This window comes from Condylura cristata, unplaced genomic scaffold, assembly GCF_000260355.1.
Source record: "Condylura cristata isolate star-nosed mole 26May11 unplaced genomic scaffold, ConCri1.0 scaffold00011, whole genome shotgun sequence".
NCBI classification, from domain to species: Eukaryota; Metazoa; Chordata; class Mammalia; order Eulipotyphla; family Talpidae; genus Condylura; species Condylura cristata.
This window is the reverse complement of record NW_004567112.1, coordinates 26,391,118-26,399,325: the sequence shown is the minus strand read 5'-3', so window position 1 is coordinate 26,399,325 and position 8,208 is coordinate 26,391,118.

Here is an 8,208-nt window from a genome sequence, read left to right as displayed (position 1 = left end):
AAGTGAACAGAAGAAAATTCAGTTTTTCCATTAGTAGGCCAAACAACAAAAAGTTGCCTAACGGGAAATATAAAAGAATAGGGCACAATAAATTATAACATAATTACAAAATTAAGTAAAATATAAGTGAAAAAAAATTGTGGTTTTGGAGCAAACAAAGATTTCTTAAACAAGATACAAAACATAGCAAAGAGCAGATGGAGTTCATGGAGTTGTTAACCAGCTGCAGAGGACTCCAAAGAGTCTAGTTATTTATATTAACTTGGGTTGATCAAGTTACTGAATCTTTTTAAAACAGAAATTTAGGCCAGCATTCCTAAGCCAACTTCTGATGGCAAGGTTTCCTCAAGGAAAAGTAAACTAAGATTCTCAAAGCCAAACAGAACTTGAAATGAACACCCTACATCTTAAGCTCATCAGCTAAGACTTTTCGCTACTCTTCCACACACAACACCTCTACTGCCAAGAGATTCCAGAATCTGAGCATCTTCTCTGTTAAGATATCTAATGTCCACCTGTACTCACCCAAACTTCTCACAGGAGAAATCTCAGCCTCCATGCTGTCTTCCTCTCCTCCACTTCCTCCCCTCCTGTCTGTTACAGCTCAGGATGTATACATTTAATTAATTCAGCTCTACCCAACCTGTAAATAGTGGGAGAAGTGTCAGATTTACATGGTGGATAAATAACAAGGGTTTTCCCAGGAGAATTCATCCTGGTAAAAGAGGGTAACTGTAATTTTCAGCTGTGAGTAATTGTACATAATATAATCCTAAATGATTTTTCTTCTGTAATTTCATTAGAGTTTAGAAATTTAATTAGATTTTGAATCACTCTGAAATAAAGTAGCAAAACACCGAGAGACTGAGAGCAGTGGTTGTTTTGTCCTTTGAGGCCACATTCTTGGTCTCAAATTGGCATGTCTTCATTAGGAGGAAGTTTGCAGAACTTCTTGATATATTATTGTCTTTCAGAATGGACTCTGAATAGGTCTTTGGAGAGCATTAGAAGAGTACACAATTATTATGCACACTCTTCTTGAGGTTTAAGATCATCTGCCTTGCATATACTTAATAAAAATATGTCTCTAAAGTTGTTTAAGAAACTGTGGAGATAGGAAAGATGTTCCTTGAATGCCCCAATGCTGTTCCTGGATTATTAGCAACTACCTGTACATTATGATGCAGTGAGGGGCTGTTTGCTTAACTTTAATGATTATGTAAGGTTTATGGTTATTTTTATTGCTACAACATATGAACTGTCATGGTGGCTGTAATTAGAGGCAAGCTAAAGTGTTAGTGTTACAGTCCTCCGGGACGGGGCGAAACTTCCTTCTTATCAACTTTGCTTCAGTGCAGGAGTTGGCAAAAAAAAAAAAGTCAAACTGAATGAACAGTTCCTACCTCAAAACAGGTTATGACACAGAAAAAATGAAAAGAACACTAAAACTTCAAGCCAACAGCTTGCACCTAACGAAGCTGCAAGAAAACAATCATCTGGTCCATCTACGCTCACATTTGTTCGACTCTGCAGGGCTGAGTCTTTTCCCGGGGGCCATCCAAGCGACACACAGCAGAAGAAATGCTCTTGGCCCCCACGTGTCTCCGCCATGCTGCTGCGGCCTCTACCTAAACGGCTGCCATTTCTGCCTCCCAACTGTGGACTGAGAAACTCAGGACCGACATAGGGGGATAGAGAAAAGAGAGCAGAGGCTCGAGAGCAGAGGCTCTGGAAGCCCCTGCGGGAGTCTCTGGGCCCCAGAGAAACCAGAAGCATCAGGACATAAAATGAATGAGCTGATTGGACTTCATGGTAAATTTAAAGATGAGATAGGTTAAGTAGGAATCTGAAAACAATGCATGGATTCAAGATTGCTGAGTGACTTGAACGCCAGGCTCCAAGGGGCATTGACAAGGGAGAGAAGTGGATTCTGGAGAAAGGAGAGGGGCAGAAGGAGTTTGTGGGGGTGCAGGGATTAGGGGATTGAACCTGGACCTGGTGGGATCCAAACTACACTATCTCCCCCAGGGCTGCCCAGGTCTGTGCTGGGTTGGGTGGTGACAAGCACAGAGAAACGTGGCACCCCACCTCCACCCCACTCAACTCATGCTGACCCGTCATCGACTTTCTCTTCTAGACTGAATTTTCTGAGAAGCAAGGGTGTGTCGTGTTTAGTTTTGTTCCTAAAATGTACCGAAAATTTTTTGTTCCACAACTGTACTGAAATTCCTGGGATACAGCAGAGTTCAGTCACTGCTGAATGAAGAAATGAACAATGAATGTATGAATGAATGAATAGGATCATAATGCAACGAAACTGAACCAAAGCCTCACTGGAAGGTGGATGCTGCTGGAAGCTCCGTGTTTGCCCAGGGAGGGTGTGCGGTCCAGGGACCCTTCTCTCGAGGTCAACTGGTAATTTTTAACAAATGTTTTCAAGAGGGTTTGGAGTTTGCTTCTGTTTTTGTTTTGTTTGTTTCACATGCAACCTGTCATGCTGGGGATCTCTTCTAAGACAATACTGTCAAAGACAGAAAAAAAAATAGCCTATGCACACATGTGCATACAGCAAAGAAAAGTTAGAAATAACTCAAAGGAGCATACAAATAATTTCTAATTGTGTGAGGCAATAAAGGCTTTTGGCATACATATCTGTCTTCAAAACTGTTTCTGAATATATGCTCTAACGTCTGGGGAAGTCGGGCCTGGGAGTTCCAGAGATCTCTTTTGTAATATGTCTATTTAGATCTGTAAATAGAAATCTGTAAAAAGATCTATTTTATGAAATGGTTTAGACCAGGCAGACACAGACGTGTGAGGTTGGATGATAATGTCACATTCTATAAATAACAAGTAGTAGGCATTCGCAATGGGGGGGGGACAAAAGTAAAGAGAAAAATGCCAACTGGGGATACACACACTTGGTGGGACAGAGCACAACTGATAACAAGTTTTGCAAACTGATAGCATGGAGGAGCCTGTGTGAGGAGAAAGCAGCACACAAAATTTGTTTTCAGCATATTCATAAAATACAGGGGAAAGAAGGCTGTAATGAAACTTAACAAAAGAACAGCAATAACTGAGTTTGCACTGTGAGTCTGGGAGAAGCAACACTTCCTCCCACCTTTTCCCTATTACCCACATCACCAGACACCCGTGTGACGGTTCAGCCCTGCAAGTGCCCTCAGCCCAGCCCCCCTCAGTTGTCCCTAAATGACTGGCCCACTAAGCCTCCCAACATGTAGGTTCCGTCACCAGACTGGCAAATAGCCTCAGGCAAGACCTCCCCAGCAGATTTTCTGGTGAGGTTTTCAGGGAGACCTGCCCCCTGTGCTCAGACGCCTGGTGACTTAGGCTCAAACAAACTTAAATCCAGCCTGGCTAGAATGTGCAGCAGCCCTAAGTCTCTTGCTTTCAAGATTTTATTCCATCTGATTTTCTGCAAGTCACCAAGGCTCCATTTGTGTCAAACCTGCTTTGGTCCCAATCGGGACCATCAGCTACTGCTTATCTGCATCCTCCTGTCATTTCCACTGGAATTTAGTGTTCTCATCTCATCCTGTTCTGAGCTTTGCCTGCTGCCGAGCAACCAGGAAGAGCTTTCTCCACAGTTGTAGTTCTGGCTGAGGTACAATCCTTTCAGCTCCTTGGGGGTTCGTCTCGCCAGGTATGAGCCTCAGCCTTCTTGGGCCCTTCTCCCTGTGAGGAGCCAAAAAGCAAGAACCATCAGGGTGAGGGGAACAGATCTTGATTGATCATGACTCTAATTAAAGTCGGGGGTTCGGGGGACACAGAGGGAGCATACAGAGAAACATAATGAAAAAATGGGCAGGGAAAAGTGAGAGGCATGTGTTTAGAGAAACAGCTCTCTAAAGAAATAAAGGAAGCTGAGCAGCATTCTGGCTCTGGGACTGAGATCACGGGGTCCAGGCTGTTTCTTGAAGCCTGAAGCGGATTTCCTGGGCTTTGCAGTCAGTTAGTGAAGCTTTGAGTCCCAGCTCCATCCCTGACCAGCTCTACCTAGGAGAGGGTTCCTGGGGAAGCCAGGGCTGTGCTGAGACAGGGACAGCCCAAAAGGGGAGGCCCCCTCATGAGTGCATAGAAGCCCCACCCTGGAGCCATGCTGACCCCGTCCAAGTCTCTGCGCTCCCACTTACACAGTGTCACCCCCACAGTCAGACTGCCTTGGGCCTCAGTTTCTTCATCTATGGACAGAAGGCTGATGACCAGAGCACTACCTGCCTGATGTTGGCATCCTGCAGCAGCCCAAACATCACCTGCCCGCCATGCCTGCTACATTAGGAACACCTCACACTGAGGCCTCAGTCTCAACCTTCACTGACCTCCCAGCCACCCAGGAGCAGAGCATGTCAGTGCTTCTGTGCTCCCCGTTCCTCTTGGCCACAGACCCAGCTCTGGCAACTTTGGACCCACACTTATACACTGGCCTTCCCACACTGGGCAACTCTACCGAAGGAGTACCCACTTGTGGCTGCCCATGCCTCAGCAGCCAGAAAATAGGGGGTTCAGGATGCTGCACCAGGGCTGGCTCAGCGTCGGCACACAGAGCCAAATTCTCATGACAAAGACATCCTGGTCCTGGCTACCCCACAGCGCCTTCGCCTCCTCCTCCCCAGGCACTGCAGTCTTAGCATCACACGAGCCTTGCAGCTGAGCCTCCATCATGCCCTCCCACCTCAGGCAACCCAGCACTGTTATTCTTCACTGGCCCTTCCTGTCCTCTCTCTGAGGAGCCAACGGCAGGGCCTCCATTTCATCTCTTTTTGCTCCTAGATTCAGAGAGGGGCACTCGAAGAGCAAAGTTCTGCAGCCTGCAGGCTCTATGGGGAGGTGAAGTCCCTGCGTCATAGTCCAACCCTGACTTCAAGGGGGAGCCACTTGACTGATGAGAATGTGATGGAAGTAAAACAATACTTGAAAAAGATTTGTCTCTTGGCCTCAGATTTTTTCCCAGAATTGTCATAAGAACAGAAGGGATTCTTCATCCCTCAGGATCTGGGGGACAGGAGCCCTCCCCCTTGGGATGCTGAATTCTCTAAGTCTTTGCTGCTGTTCTCAAATATTATGTATAAAAATAGCAATTGCCAATGCATTGAGAAAAGAACCTGGACCCTGCTACCCCTTTCTAGATAAGGAAACTGTGTCTCAGAGTGAGCATCTTGAAAAGCTCAGAGTGTTACAGGGCACCCCAGTATAAACTGGGCTGCCATCTGTGGGGCCTCACCCACATGCTTAACATTCAGTTGTACTGCAGGCACACACAAAAGGGTCAATAATGGATTTATTTACAAAAGGGAAAAGAAAAGGAAACAACCCAGGGAAAGAAAGAAGGATACACAGTAATTGGAATATCTTACCAGCTGGGCTGACTTGGAGCTCTGATAACAAACTAACTGAAAGCCCCAGTCACTGAAAGCCCCAAGTCACGGGGTCCCAGGTGCCGCTTCCTGAGTGAGAGAGACCATTGGATGAAATGGCTCCCTATTTATCCCTCAAAGTCCCAGAATGCCTGCTTAGCTCCACCCTTAGGTCATCGTAGTTCTCTCCCTGGTACTGCTGGGAGTTGTAGTTTCCAATCACTGGAGTAGGGGGTGGAGTCCAGAAAGCTGGAGTAGGGGGCGGAATCCACAAGACTGCAGAGTTCCTTTAGGACTTCCTTCCCCTTAACAAGAGGTCCTTCATGAAGTGGACAGAGACCAGGAAACTTTCAGCCCAGTGTGTCCACTTAATCTAAAGCATCCATGAGCCAACACTGGGCCAGAAAGGGGTTCTCAGACTCTGCCTGGCTGTTACTGTCCAGCCTTGTCCTTAAACAGGAGGACTGAAGAGCAAAGGGATTCCCCCACTGCTCAGCAACTGCATCCAGGCCAGAGGAAACCCGCACTTCCCCAGCGCTACCTCCTTCTCATGGTAGAAAACCTAAGAAGGAAATCCTTTACTGGTTTTCTGGACTAGAAACCTCACCCATAGCCATTGTGAGAGTGTTTCCTCTCCGCAGTTTTGATACAAAGTGGTAGTGAAATGTTAAAAATACTCTAGAAGCTGGGCCCCTCCCTGGTGACGCAAGTGGTTAGGACACACTGCAAGTTGGTCACAGCCGCTTCAGTGCAAGTTCGATCCCCGCCCCAGAGGTGACCCACATGGTGTAGCCAACCTCTTCTGACCCACCCGCTGCTCCCCTCAGCAGTGTACTTCGTCCATCTGCCTGTTCTGCTCTTTACTCTGTCTCTGGTCAAGCCTTTCACCACTCCTACACTTCTGGCTTGTACCCCAGTTCTGTATGAATAAATAATTAAATCTGTAAAAAAAAAAAAATACTTTGGATGCTAGAAAAAAGATATGAATGGCTTCTGCCACAATGGTACTGTTCCAGGGACAGTAGGTGCCAGTGGTAAGATTTCAGGAAACTTAAGGATACATCCTCCACACATTTCTTATGGAAGAGAAGTTTCCTCCAAGCCACTCTTCCTGAAAGTAAGGGCCAGGCCCTCCGCATAGGTTTTACCTTGGAGGTGGTCGTTCCGAGAGATGAGAGAGGTAGTCTTACAACAATTCCTCTGATTACCCCTTCACCTATGTTCGCCACAGGACCTGAAGCCATTGGTCTGAAGTGTGGGTCTTCAGTGTGACCTTTGTGTTACCTTTCTTCCTGGGAGAGGGTGTAGTACAGAACAAAGGCTGTGAACCAGATATGCTAATGTGACCCGTGATTGATAGCTTAATTTGGCAGTATAATTGTCTCAGTTATCATTTACCCAGTGGCCTTTGACTCAGGTCTGCAGAAACAATTTTCCATCCCAAAGGGAGGAGGTTAGCTTGGAATCAGTTGTCTCAGACTAAGCAGGAAGTTGTGAAAGCAAGAAACTAAAGACCTGATTACAACTTTTAACATCAAGAGCAGATATTGGGCATAGCGTCACTTGCCCTTCCTAAGAATCAATTTTCCCCACTAGGAAGGAAATTGTCAACAGTTCTGAGACAAACTTAATATAAAATCCTGTTTAGACTGATTTTACTTAATCAGATTCTTTGTCAGAATATACAAAATTATGCCAAAAAAAGTATTATATCTGTCCGTTTCTCTTGTAGCTTGAGCAGGTTTTATTGCTTTTAGTCAAAGGCCAGTGATAAGGTTTAGTCTAAAAAGATCTTTATAGCATATTCTATGATCATCAGAGTACCTTAGAGTTTACAGAATCACATGATTTTTGAAGCACAACTAGAACAATATTTAGCATTTCAAAGGCAGCTCATGAAAGGAATTGTGATAGTATTCACCATATTGATTTACCTGAACTGTAAAATCTCTCTAGATCTGACTTTTAAGGAACTGCTGCATAGTGATTCCAGAGATAATGCAGTTACTAGAGTCAGCAGTTAGAAGTCAGCTTTCAGGGGGGTGGCAGGAGGAAGAGAAGAGTGGTTTGATTTCTGTGGGTGTTAGAGAAAGACTCTAGGTGTGGCACCTGGATAAGACAACCTGAGGGAACCCATACTTTATGGTGGAGGTGACAAGACCTCAAGGCAGAATGGATATAAGGGGGAAATTGCTGAGCCTTCAAATCCGTTCACCTTCAAAAGCAAGTCCTGCTTGGATCTGATTGCCACCAGACACCAAACCTTGAGGGCCACATCACCCCCAGGCAACTGACTGATCTGCAGGAAGGAACTTAGAAAAGGTATCAGTTCACCACCTGGAGCAGGTGAGACAGGGAGACATGAAAACACCTGCACACTCACACGGCTGCAGGTGTCTTATCTCAAACCTTCCTCCTCTTAGCACCGTATGTTGCAACACCTTGTCTGGATGGCTTCCTCTGCTTTTCTTCAAAGTAGGCAAGTTCCAAAGTGAATTTGACTTGGGGAAAGAGACCCCATGCCCTTGAGGTCTACAAAACTAGTTGAGTTGTCAGGTGTGAAAGGCCATCAAGTTAAATCAGTCTTTCCTCTGACCTCCCTACTATCAACCAGATATACCTTTGGTATATCTGAAATGATTGATACAAGAGTTACCTGTCTTAGGACTCACCTTCTTGCAAGGCGCTCTCTCTTATTTTTTTCTACTTTTCATGCAGGATCCTGAACCCACCTTCTGCTCATTTTCTCTCCTGTAATATTACAAGCTTAAAGAGAGAAAAGTTTGGTGATGTTCTCTTACAGGTAAATACTAGGTTGCTTAATTTGTGG